Source organism: Rattus norvegicus, chromosome 8 (genome assembly GCF_021556685.1).
Source record: "Rattus norvegicus strain SHRSP/BbbUtx chromosome 8, alternate assembly SHRSP_T2T, whole genome shotgun sequence".
Classification (NCBI taxonomy): Eukaryota; Metazoa; Chordata; class Mammalia; order Rodentia; family Muridae; genus Rattus; species Rattus norvegicus.
The window spans coordinates 128,893,914-128,905,113 of NC_141541.1; the positions used below are offsets into that span (position 1 = coordinate 128,893,914).

General features: G+C 47.4%; 1 long non-coding RNA gene across 1 annotated transcript; it reads left to right on the forward strand.

The window, feature by feature from the left end:
* The first annotated feature begins 2,481 nt into the window (after positions 1-2,481).
* On the forward strand, positions 2,482-10,972 carry LOC148004390 (uncharacterized). Its single transcript, XR_015627437.1, has 2 exons — positions 2,482-2,802; positions 9,278-10,972. It is a non-coding gene; the product is annotated as an uncharacterized LOC148004390 (long non-coding RNA).
* Positions 10,973-11,200: the final 228 nt, after the last annotated feature.

The window sequence follows — 11,200 nt, forward strand, 5'->3', positions numbered from 1 at the left end:
GTTGGGATGAACAGGATTCAATCTGGGATTCCATCCCTTTGGTGAATTTTGGCAACGGGTAGTGGAGCGACAGAGATAAGCAGCACCTTTCGGTGTGGATGGTGATTTTGGGGGGACTCCTGAGGGGAAGCCACAGGTACAAAAACAAACAAAACATGGGTGGATGTACCCTGAAGGAACAGTTGAGGCTCTCTAGTCCTGTTGTGGTCTTGGGCACACACAGCCCTTGTGTTTGGGCAGTGGGAATTTCATCATAAAAGTAAACTTTTTTGTTTAGACATTCCCACCCGAAAGGTCTCAGGTTTGGGACTGAAGGGAACACTCGGAGTGTCCTTTTGAATAAGGCATTTATTAGAAGAGTTATTAAAGCCAAAGGCAGACAGCAGGAGGGCAGGGGTTCTGAGGAGCAGTCAGGCCCCAGTGTAGAGTAGAGGTCTCTGATTACAGGTCTCAGAGGAAGGGAGAGGTTCCAGCCTAGCTGTGCTTCAGCCCAGCGGTCTCTGAGACATAGGTGGTGTCTCCATTCTGGTGATAACAAATACTTGACTGACACGTAGGGAAGTGAGGAAGAGATGTGGCCACTTGTGGTGGTTTGAATGAGAACTGTCCCCATTGGCTCCTGTATTTGAAATCTTAGTCACTATAGGAAGTGGAACCTATTTGAAAGGATTACAGGGACTAGGAGGTGTGGCCTTGTTGGTGAGCTTTCAAAAGCAAATGGCAGGCTCAGTGTCTCCCTTCACCCGTGGATTAGATTATAACTTGCAACTATTGCTCTGTGGCACCCACCTGCACGCTGCCAAGCTCCCTACCACGATGGCAACGGACTAAACCCCTGAAACTGTAAGTGAGACCACAATTAAATGCTCTTGTTTATAAGAGCTGCCTTGGTCATGGTGTCTCTTCACCGCAGTAGAACAGTGACTGAGACACCTCTGTCAGCAGCACTCAGATGTCCAGACAAGCCCCAGTCTGGAAACTTCCTTAGGGACATAACATTTAATAGGGGGTCTGCTACTCTCCTGGAATTGGGGTGAGGGACATGTTAGGGTGTTTGAAGCTCACTGGCAGGGCATTTGCTATTTATTTTACAGCATCTGAAAGTTTAGGATGGGTAGGCGTGGCCTGATTAGTCCCAAACCTAACAACCTAGGCTGCTCTTAGGGCCGAGCTGGATCTGCACAGAGTGCCCCATGCTGCTATAAGCCAACAGCTGGAGGGGAATGTGTGCATGTGAGTGCATGTGCCTGTATGTGCATGTGCCTATAAATGTGTGTGCTTTGGTGGGTGTACATGTGTATATGTATGTGTGTATAGTTTCTAGTGCCTGTATGTGTGCATGTGAGTGTTCGTGTCTGTATGTGCGTGCATATGCACGTGTGTGCACATGTGTGCACAAGTATGTACACGTGCACGTGCATGTGCATGTGTGTACATGTGTGTGAGCACACGAGTATGTGCGTGTGTGTGCACATGTGCAAGCACGTATGCATCTACACAATACTTTCACTTGCAACACGGGTGAAGGAAGGAGTTTACCAGCTTCTGTGGGGATGGCTGGCAGCATTATGGCTCCAGATGGGTGAGGAACTTCTGGCTGTGGTGCCCAGGGCTGCCAGGGACTTGCAGAGGAGTGAGAAGATGATTTTTGTCTGCCAGATTGTGTTTCTTATGTAAGAGTTTGGAGCTTGGAGTCAAGAGGAAAAGGAGAAACTCAGCCTTTGATTATGAATCTCCGTTTTATAGATTTGGTCCCTGCCTTAGTTTGTCAAGCAGCTCCAAAGACTGAGGAGGGGGACAGGGTCCTGGAGAGCTTCACTGCCTGCTGCCAGGAATCACAGTCCTCTAAAGGGGCACCTGGGCCTCTCCCTTTGGCTGTTTAACTTTGAAATAATGGATGTTTCCAGAGTCTCATGCTGAGAGAGTTAGGGCAACCTGAGTCCCTGTTCCCAAGCAATAGCCACTCACAAGGTAAGAGCTGTGTCTTTCATTGACAAGATAAATCTTTAGTGGATGGGATGAAGCCCTGAGGATGGCAGAATTTGCATATTCTGCTATTTCCCCAAGTACTGCCCTTCTCTGAATGAAGTCTGAGGTCAAAACAATACTCAGGGGATGGAGAAGAACCCAGAGGCTCTTGGGAAGGTCTCGGTTTAAAAATGCATCTCGAGGCTCTCAGTCGTTCATTCTCCATTCTGACTCAGCTAAGGCAAAGGGAGAGAGGGGTACTACACAAACCCCTTAAGTCCACCAGAGCACCAAAGTCTCCGGCCATTCCAGGCCCCTGGGGGACGACCCTTTGTATAATAAGATGATGATAATTTTAAAGCAAAATTATGGATGTAAAGAGCAGGAGAGAGCGTAGCTACTTCTTGGCAAGTTTCGTTACTGTTTCGCGCCAGGCTGCGAAAGGAGACGCATGTGCTGTGCTACAGCCGAGAAGATCGGAAGCCAGGAGTGGGTGAGTTTGCAGCCGGAGCCCTGGGATTCACAGGCAGTCTGCCTCCCTGGAGAGGACACAGATGGGCTTAAAGAACCCGAGAGAAGGTGCTGCTGGCTTCAGAGACGTAGTTACAGTCCTTTTTCCACCCATGGATATTTGCTTCCAGGCTTTAGAACGAATCTCACCACACTGTGAGGGAGAAGATGGGGGTCACACGCAGGCCTGTATTCATGACTCTAGAGGTTTCTGAGCCTGTGAGTGCCCTACCACAGCTCTCCCCTACAGGTTGGCCTGACTTCTGTGACCCTGTGACTCCCAGTGTGCTCTTTGCTGGGAGGAGCCTTCTATTGTACATAAAGGTAAATTTCTTTTTTTTTAAAAGATTTTATCTATTCATTTTATATATGACGAGTATACTGTCACTGTTTTCAGACACACCAGAAGAGGGCATCAGATCTCGTTACAGATGGTTGTGAGCCACCATGTGGTTGCTGGGATTTGAACTCATGACCTCTTAACCACTGAGCCATCTCTCCAACCTGTAAATTTCTACTTTGGAGAATTGATACCCTTCCACCTTCCCCATGGTGAAAATCACCCTTTCTCCTTGGGGCCATGTTGTAGGCTAGGCTTGAACTGAATGTGAAGTGTCCTTCCCTCATAGGCTAATGTGGTTAAATACTTGGCCCTAGCTGGTGGCACATAAGAAAAATTAAACTAAAAACCAGGTTGGTTGGTTTGTTTATAAACAGGATCTTATGAAACCCAGGCTAGCTTCAAATTCGACATGGAAGAGAGCACACAGAAACTCTTAAGTAGAAAGTCTGTATTGCTGGCCAGCAACTGCTTAGAGAACTTGCACAAATCATGCAGGACCAAGCCTCACGTCCTTTCTCTTTTGTGAACAAACCACATTCTGTCTGGTGTACTTCTGTTATCAAGAAGCAAAGCTACAGAAACCAAAAGGCAAGGTTAACACATCCAGAGGTTTTCCTGGATCCTGGAGCTATAGACCAGGTCTTTGATGGGTTACGTCTCTGTTTCCGTTTTTTTGGCAGGTTCTGGGTTCTAAGGTCAGAATGGAGCCCCTAATGGCGACAGATGTGCTAAGGTCTGGGAGTCTATTACAGGATGGCCTTGAACGTTTGTTCTCTGGACTCTACCTCCTGAGTGCTGGAATTGGAGATGTGCAAGACCATCCCTGGTTTCTATAAGGTTGAAGCTGGGCTTTCTGCACACTAGGCAAGCACTCCACATACAGACCAGCCTGCATCCTCAGCTTTGACCAGTGCTAAGGAGCCTGGATCACTTGTGTATGTTTTTAGGGCTCAGAGTCAGGAGATATGAAATCATGGTCCCCTGCAGTGGGGCTCCCATAGGACCCAGCCTAGAGTCTGGTGATGGCCTTGTTCTTATTTCTAAGAGAGTTTAGGTATCAGCTTCATCCTGGCTGTGCAGACAAATCCAGCAGTCAGTCTGAGACAGTGGGCCTGTGTTACCTCACCCGGATGGAAAGGACACAGGTCCAGGATGCTCTCGACTCCCCAGCAGGGTGTGTGCTGAGTGGAAGGGGAGTCCTTCAGAGTGCCCACACTTTAATTACCTCCATTTATGAGAAGCAGGCTTTGGGGACAGCACAGTTTGTAAAACTAGGTCAAGTAGCCGACTGATGGAGATCCCATTGTGGAGTGTGCTTGAGGTTGTCAGGATGGGAACAGCAATCACAAGACCTTTTGTGAGAATCGATTTCCTCTGGATACAATTTTATGGCATGGGAGTGTATGTGTCTCACATTTATCAGATTTTTGTCATTTAAAAATGTCACATTTAGCATTTTTGAAACAAGAACATGTGCTACAATGTGACACTTCACAGTTGATGGAAGCTAGCTGGCCCATGACTGTCTTTGTCTTGGTCTTGCTTATTCAGTCTGGTGTCTCTTCAGCTGGCGGTGTGTATTAGTCAAGGTCCTTTAAAGGAACAAACTGATCCAACCATATAGATAAGTATATATGTGACTCTGTGTGTGTGTGTGTGTGTGTGTGTGTGTGTGTGTGTGTGTGTGTATGAAGGGGATTTATAGGAGTGGCTTATAGGATATGGTCTGTATAATCCAACAATGGCTGTCTCACACTGGAAAGGTAAAAAAAAAAAGGTAGTTGTTCAGTCCACAGTGCCAATCTGATGCTGAAGGCCTAGAAGATTCCTGAAGAGCTACTGGTCTTTAGTCTTTAGACCTTGGGATCCCAAAGCTAGAACTTTCTAATATCAATAAATGTCAGCAATAGACAGATGAACTATTAAGAGTCAGGGCAAGCAGGCAGAAAGCAGATTCCTCCTTCCATGTCCTCTGATCTGGGTGTCCCAGAAGGTGTGGCTCAGATTTGGGGTGAGTCTTCCTGTTTTGAATAATATGATTAAGAGAACCTTCGCAGACGTGCCAGCAGCTTGTGTTTTAGTTGGTTCCAGATGCAGTCAGATTGACAGCCAGGCTGAGTCATCACAGGGCCACCCTGGCTGTTCATATTGATATACCCCTGTGGATACAAGCTCGGTTCATGTTAACCCAAGGTGCTGTTTAATCGGCATTCATGAAGGATACATTGTTACTGAACATTGAAGCACATTGGAAGTTCCATCAGCTGGGCGCTGCTTGAATGGAAATAGACACCACAGTAAGAACCTGGAGGCATCGTTAGTGATGTGAATACATATCACTGCAGACATGACCACAACCCCACATTTTCTCAGCCCACAATAGCTAAGTGATTTTTACAGGTCATAAAAATCGAAGGCGAGGTTGTGCTATGCTTCACAACTAGTTACCACAGGATTGCCCCGACCCACAGTGCCAGGCTACTGAAGTGGAGGACCTGCCCATCCCCTGGATTAAGTGAAGGGTGTGGTTCAGGGCTTGCCTTTTGAGAATGAGGATCTGAGTTCAAGCTCGAGCATAAATGTAAGGCTCAGGATAGACCTACAGTCTCTGTGCTGGGGAGACAGCAGCAGGTAACTCCAGAGCTCTCTGACCAGACAACCCAGCCTACAGGGAGAAGGTCTGGGCCTAAGTAAGAGACACACTTCTCAAAGCAAGGTGGAAGGTGCCTGAGGAGACACCTGTAGCTGCCCTCCCTCTGTCTCTTTCCCTCTGTCTTTCTCTGTTTCTCTCTGTCTCTCTGTCTGTCTGTCTCTGTCTGTCTCTGTCTCTCTGTCTCTGCCTCTGTCTGTCTGTCTCTGTCTGTCTGTCTGTCTGTCTCTCTCTCTCTCAATTATAAGGGTTTGAGTGACCCCCAAAACATCTGTATCATTGAATAGTCCTGCAGTCATGATGATGCCTGTTAGCTCAGAAGACAGCTTTCCCCAACAGCCCCCTATCCTCTGGGTTATCTTTTCCTGTATTGTGTTTCTAAAAGCAGATGCTCTGCTCCAGCTCGGAGCAGGGTCTGTGCTGTGGATCCTTTTGTGTCTTATGCCCCAGACAGTGGTGTGTATCTTGCATCTTTGCTGTGTATCCCTTTGTATCTTGTGGCCCTGACAGTGGTGTGTAGCACCACTTTTACATCTTTGCTGCCACTTGTACATTAGAAGCTCTTTGTGAATATTGTCATTGTTACTTGAAATCAGTGTCATTCATGAAAGGGATGAATGTTACAGGTTGTTCCCCCAAAAAAGATACTTTTGCTTTCAATTCAAATCCTGATTAACCCTTACCCTGACTATTGATTCATTTTATAGGTACAGGATGAGATTGTCTTTGTTTAGGTAGTCATAAAAGAAACTCTAAATTCTCCAGAGTAAAAAGGGGACCATTGTCTGGGCTGGAGAAATAGCTCAGTAGTTATGAATACTGTTGGTCTTGTAGAAGATCTGAGTTCAGTGCCCATGTCTGACAGCCCACAACGGCCAGTGTCTGGAGCCCCATTGGATATGATGCCCTCTTCTGGCCTCTTCATAGGCACCTGCATGTGTGTAGCACACACAGACTGACAGACAAACAGACAAACAGACATATGTTTACACATACTCAAACAAACGAATGAATGAATGAACAAATCTTTTTGAAAGGAAGGGCATTCTGTTGCTGTAGCTGGAGCATCCACTTTGTGATCCTGCCTGTCTGTCTCACTATGGTTCTTAGCTATAAGTTCTTAGGAAAATCAGGTTTCTATTTTCTTTTATAAAATGTTACTTTACTGAGTTCTTTCTTCTCCGAAAAGTGATAGGTAAAATATAAAAAGGAAATTTAAAATATATAGCTAACACCAAAGATCCACAGAGTCTGCACATTTGCAGATCAGCAACTTATAGTGGAAAACTATGGTGACTGTCTGGCCTGAGGCACTAAGTACCAAGGCAAAATAGGCTGGGGAAAGTCAGAGGGACCTAAGGCTGCTAATTCAGTCCAGTCAGCAACCAGGAGGAGAATTCACACCTCAACCTGAATCAGGATTCAGAGAGGGCAGAGGGGACCACCCCAGCATGTGGGTGTCCTTTTCTACTTCCTAAAGCAGAACAATGGCTGTGTTCTCGTCCCCTAGGAAAGGGGGCTCGGAGACACTGAATACCCACCCAAGCCATGGCACCAGTCGCTGGGTAAGAAATAAAAATCAGCCTTCTAAGAGAGTGTAGGGCTCAGAGCAAATCCTTCATGGCAGGATTACACACCATGTCACACACTCCCAGGTCTACTTCCTGTGCACATGTGGTAATAGACCCCCGTGTGGGATGTTGGAGGAGTCAGAAGGGGCCAACCGATTTCCTGGATCTGGAGTCACAGGCAGCTGTGAGTTCCTAGCCTGGTGGATACTAAGAGTCTCACTCTTACGCGCTCTCTTGACTGTTACATCATCTCTCAGGGCTCTTTAAAAACAGCTTTCTTTTTTTATTATGCTTATTTCTTGAAGTGGGGCATATGTGAAGGTTAGAGGGCAACGTTCAGTATTCCATTCTTTCCTTCAGCTTGTGGGTGCTGGGGGAAAAAGTAGGATTTCCTAAAGTGCTTCTGCGCACTAAGCCATCTCATCAGCCAACACACACAACCACTGTCCTCTCTCTTTCTCTTTGCTCATTAACTCCATGACGCTGTTGATGAAGAAGCAGGCAGGGCATGAGCCAAAGTGAGGAGAAATGGAATACGACTGTGTGTGGCCTTGAGAACAGCCTCAGTGGAACAGTTCTTCATATGCTCTCCTTGGCATGGAGTATTGTTAAGAACCACACTTAACTTAACAGGGGGGTTCTGAAAGATCGTCTCCGATCTTTTCTGTTAGACAAGGAATAAAGTCCGAGGTCATTTTCTGGTGTGTTTCCTAACAGTTTCAAGTCTGGTTATCTCCATTTGCCCCTCGGAAAAGAGACTCCAAGAAATTAAAATGCTTGCCCAGATCCTTGCTGGCAAAACATGGGAGACCACTGAGCAGGGAGATGTGAAACTCAGTGCTAAACGTCAGACTTTAAGGATGGCCAGGCCTTCTTCTGAGTCCCAGTGGACTAACCAAAGTGTCCTTTCTCTTGGGCAAAATATCCCTGAACAAGGAAGGAGGTGCATGGACCTCAGACTGTGGACTTTCAGAGGAGAGAGCCCTTCGACCCTGGTGGAAGGCAAGGAAGGCGCCCCTTTCCACCGTGAAGTCTATTATCCCTTCCCACGGCTCCCAGGTCAAGGACAGGATGGTGGCTTCCCACTCGGCAATGCCCCTCCCACTTTGAGTGAGCCGTTTTCTTCTCTGTGAAGGTCAAGTTTCTGTCTACTTTGAATATATTAAAAGCCAGCCTGGTGTTTTTGCTGCTGATGGGGAGGGCAGCCTTTGGGCCTTTTCTTCTGCTGCCTAAACATGATAGTGAACCAGAAGCCAGGAAGCGACCTCCAGAAGAGGAGTAAAAGCCACCCAGTAGAGGGAAGGCCAGCCCTGTGACCCTCCCTCCCTGTGACAGTCAAGCCGCCTTTGCTTTAGACAGTAGCCTTGCTGGTTGGAGTTGCTTTGCCTTCTCTTTAATGGAGACCGACTGGGCAGCTTCCCAGCATGTATTCTGTTCTTTTCTTTTTTAAAATTGTATGTGCATGTGCATGTGTGTGTGCACATGTGTATGTGCATGTGCATTTGTGTGTGTGTGTGTGTGTGTGTGTGTGTGCGTGCACGTGGGTGCAGGTACACATGAAGCAGGGTCTCTCACCGGTTTACAGTTCATCAAGTAGGTGAGGCTGGCAGGACCCAGAGGCCCAGGCACCACCCATATCTACCTTCCCAGTCTGGGGTCATAAGCAGGTGCCTGGTGCTTTATTTCCTTTTTCTTACAAGGGTTCTGGAACTTGAATTCAGGTCTCCACACTTTACTGACTGAACTATCTCACACTCACCTCCATTCCCGGTCTCCTTTTGTTAGCAGATTCTGTTCAATCTGGCAAAAGCTATCTGTGTGACTAGAATGTGTCCACCCCATCCACTTCCCCTTAGTGATCAGCTCCATCACGGGGAGGACCAGAGCTTGGGTTTATCCAATCATAATATTCCATTCCCCTGGTTGCAGAGATCTGGCTGGCAGATCAGCCCATAACCAGAGGGGAGCCAACCAGAATTCTTGGCTATGATTTCATATATTAACCTTGAAGGGAGGGAGGGGAATAGAGATTTTTGTAATCATCTCTCTGTCACAAAAAGTGAGAGTGGACATCACAGAGGGTGGGAAGAGGCAGGGAGGGAGACAGCATCCCTCAAAACCCAGATGGAGCTGTGCCTGAATGCAAACCCACATTCTCAGTGGTCAATCAGTTCTAATAATGTGCATCTTGCTTTGACCAGATTCCCACTTCTCTGCTCTGCCTTGTTCACACAGGCTGGTGAACGGAGGAATCCCTTCCTGTGGACAGGGTAGCCCTGATGAAAACCGGACTCAACACATGGTCAGAAAAGCACTACAGATGCAAACACACATATTCACCGTCATCTACTGGAGCTAAATGTAATCTGAGCCCTTGCTCTGGAAGGTTCTGGAAGCTATGGCGTCCTGTGTCTCAGCTCTCTTCACCAGTACCTGTGGAAGAGGGTGCAGGAAGATGATTAATGGAGGTTGATTTGGGCTGAGAGTGCTTCCCTTTAAAACACAGCTGAGGTTCTGCCAGGAAGGGAACACTTGGTAACCCCAATTCACCTCAATTAATGATTGAACAAGACTTAGTCACGGCCTTGGAGAGCTCTGGGTAGGTTGACGGTCCAACACAGTAAGTTGAATGCTCTCATTGGAACTCTCACCTGAGGAATGTCCATTGTCCTGAGCCTCACCAAGGTCACGGTGCGACCCACACATAGCAGAAGGAACCCCACTTCTGTGTAGAGGCTCAAGACCACAGGGAACGGAGTTACAGAGCAACAACTGTGTGAGGAAACCTCCTCGGTAGGTTCTGAGACCAAGCCAGACCTGACAGAAGTTGAATTAAGAGTTCGTCATTCTCAAAAACCACTTCATCAAGGTTTAAAGTGCAGTAAATTGCTCGTATCTAAAATGCTCCATTTGGCCATCTCCGATGGTATTTGTGTGCGCCATTGAAGACATCGCCATCATGAGGATCACCGGCAGTCTTTTCATGAACTCTCCTGCTGGACCTCCTCTTCTCTTTCCAGCACCACTGAAAAGCGCACCCCTCTCACTGTAGGCTTTCTTTTCCTGGTTCGCTAGTGAGAATGTTACTGTGTTACAAATGGCGACTGCATGAGAGGCTGCCTCTCAAGAGAGGGCGGGTGGGGCTCTGTGGGCGGGAGAAGACTGTCTGTGCTCTGAGCTCGGCTGCGGGGGTCCTAGCCCAGCTCTGACTTCCTACACACCTCTCTCCTTGTCTCCATGAGGAGTGAGCCTGTGTTCCCCTGGAGAACTGAGATGAACAATGCTAGCTGACAAGAGCTGATGTGTTATGGAGGTCGAGGCGGAGTGAGGGGGGGAAGAGATTGGACAGGGATCCATCCTGGACACCGATCTGGGAGACAATAGAAAAAGGAGACTAAGTTTCAGTGGCATTTGCGGATGTTTTTTAAATGGCAATGTCCCTATTAAAATGCTTTAAACAGTGAAACAAATGAGTGGCAGAGATGATGGGATCACCTCTGAAGGCATCCCCTTAAAGACTGAAGCTAAAGTCTTAGCACTGTGGTTTGAATTAGCAGTGGTTTAATCTAAAGGCAGAGCAATGATCTACAAACACCCCAAACTGTCCTCCAAGTCAGGGTCAGTGGTGAAGAAGGTCTGTCTGGAGATTTCAGGGGTGTCCATGCTGAGAGGGACCAGCAGTGATTGACATATCTGTGTCACACCCTAGGGAGTGGCAGTGACTGACAGATCTGTGTCACACACCTTTTCCTTGTTCAACAGTAGTCTGGGAGTGACATCTGGACGGATGTGACCTTCCACAGCCATAATCTCTATTTCTATTGCAAGACGACTTCGCTGATACCAGTGTTCAAATAAATCATGCCCCACGCTGCTAAATCCTCTCTCAGGCAATAAAACGTGATGGCTATCATTCTGTCATTGAGCAAACACCGTCTCCCATGTCTTGGGGCTCTTCCTCGCTTCAGGGCTACAGGGATCAATACGGGTTGCCCACTTTGCTTATCTTTCCTAAGGCCACATGGCAATGGTATCTATCAGAAGCTAATGTCAAATGAATTGGAAATACATTTATGAGTGCGTCTTCATGGGCAAAGGGATGGATGCCGGGGAAGACGCACACGGAGATCGTTAATGATGGGAAGTGGGCAGCAGAGC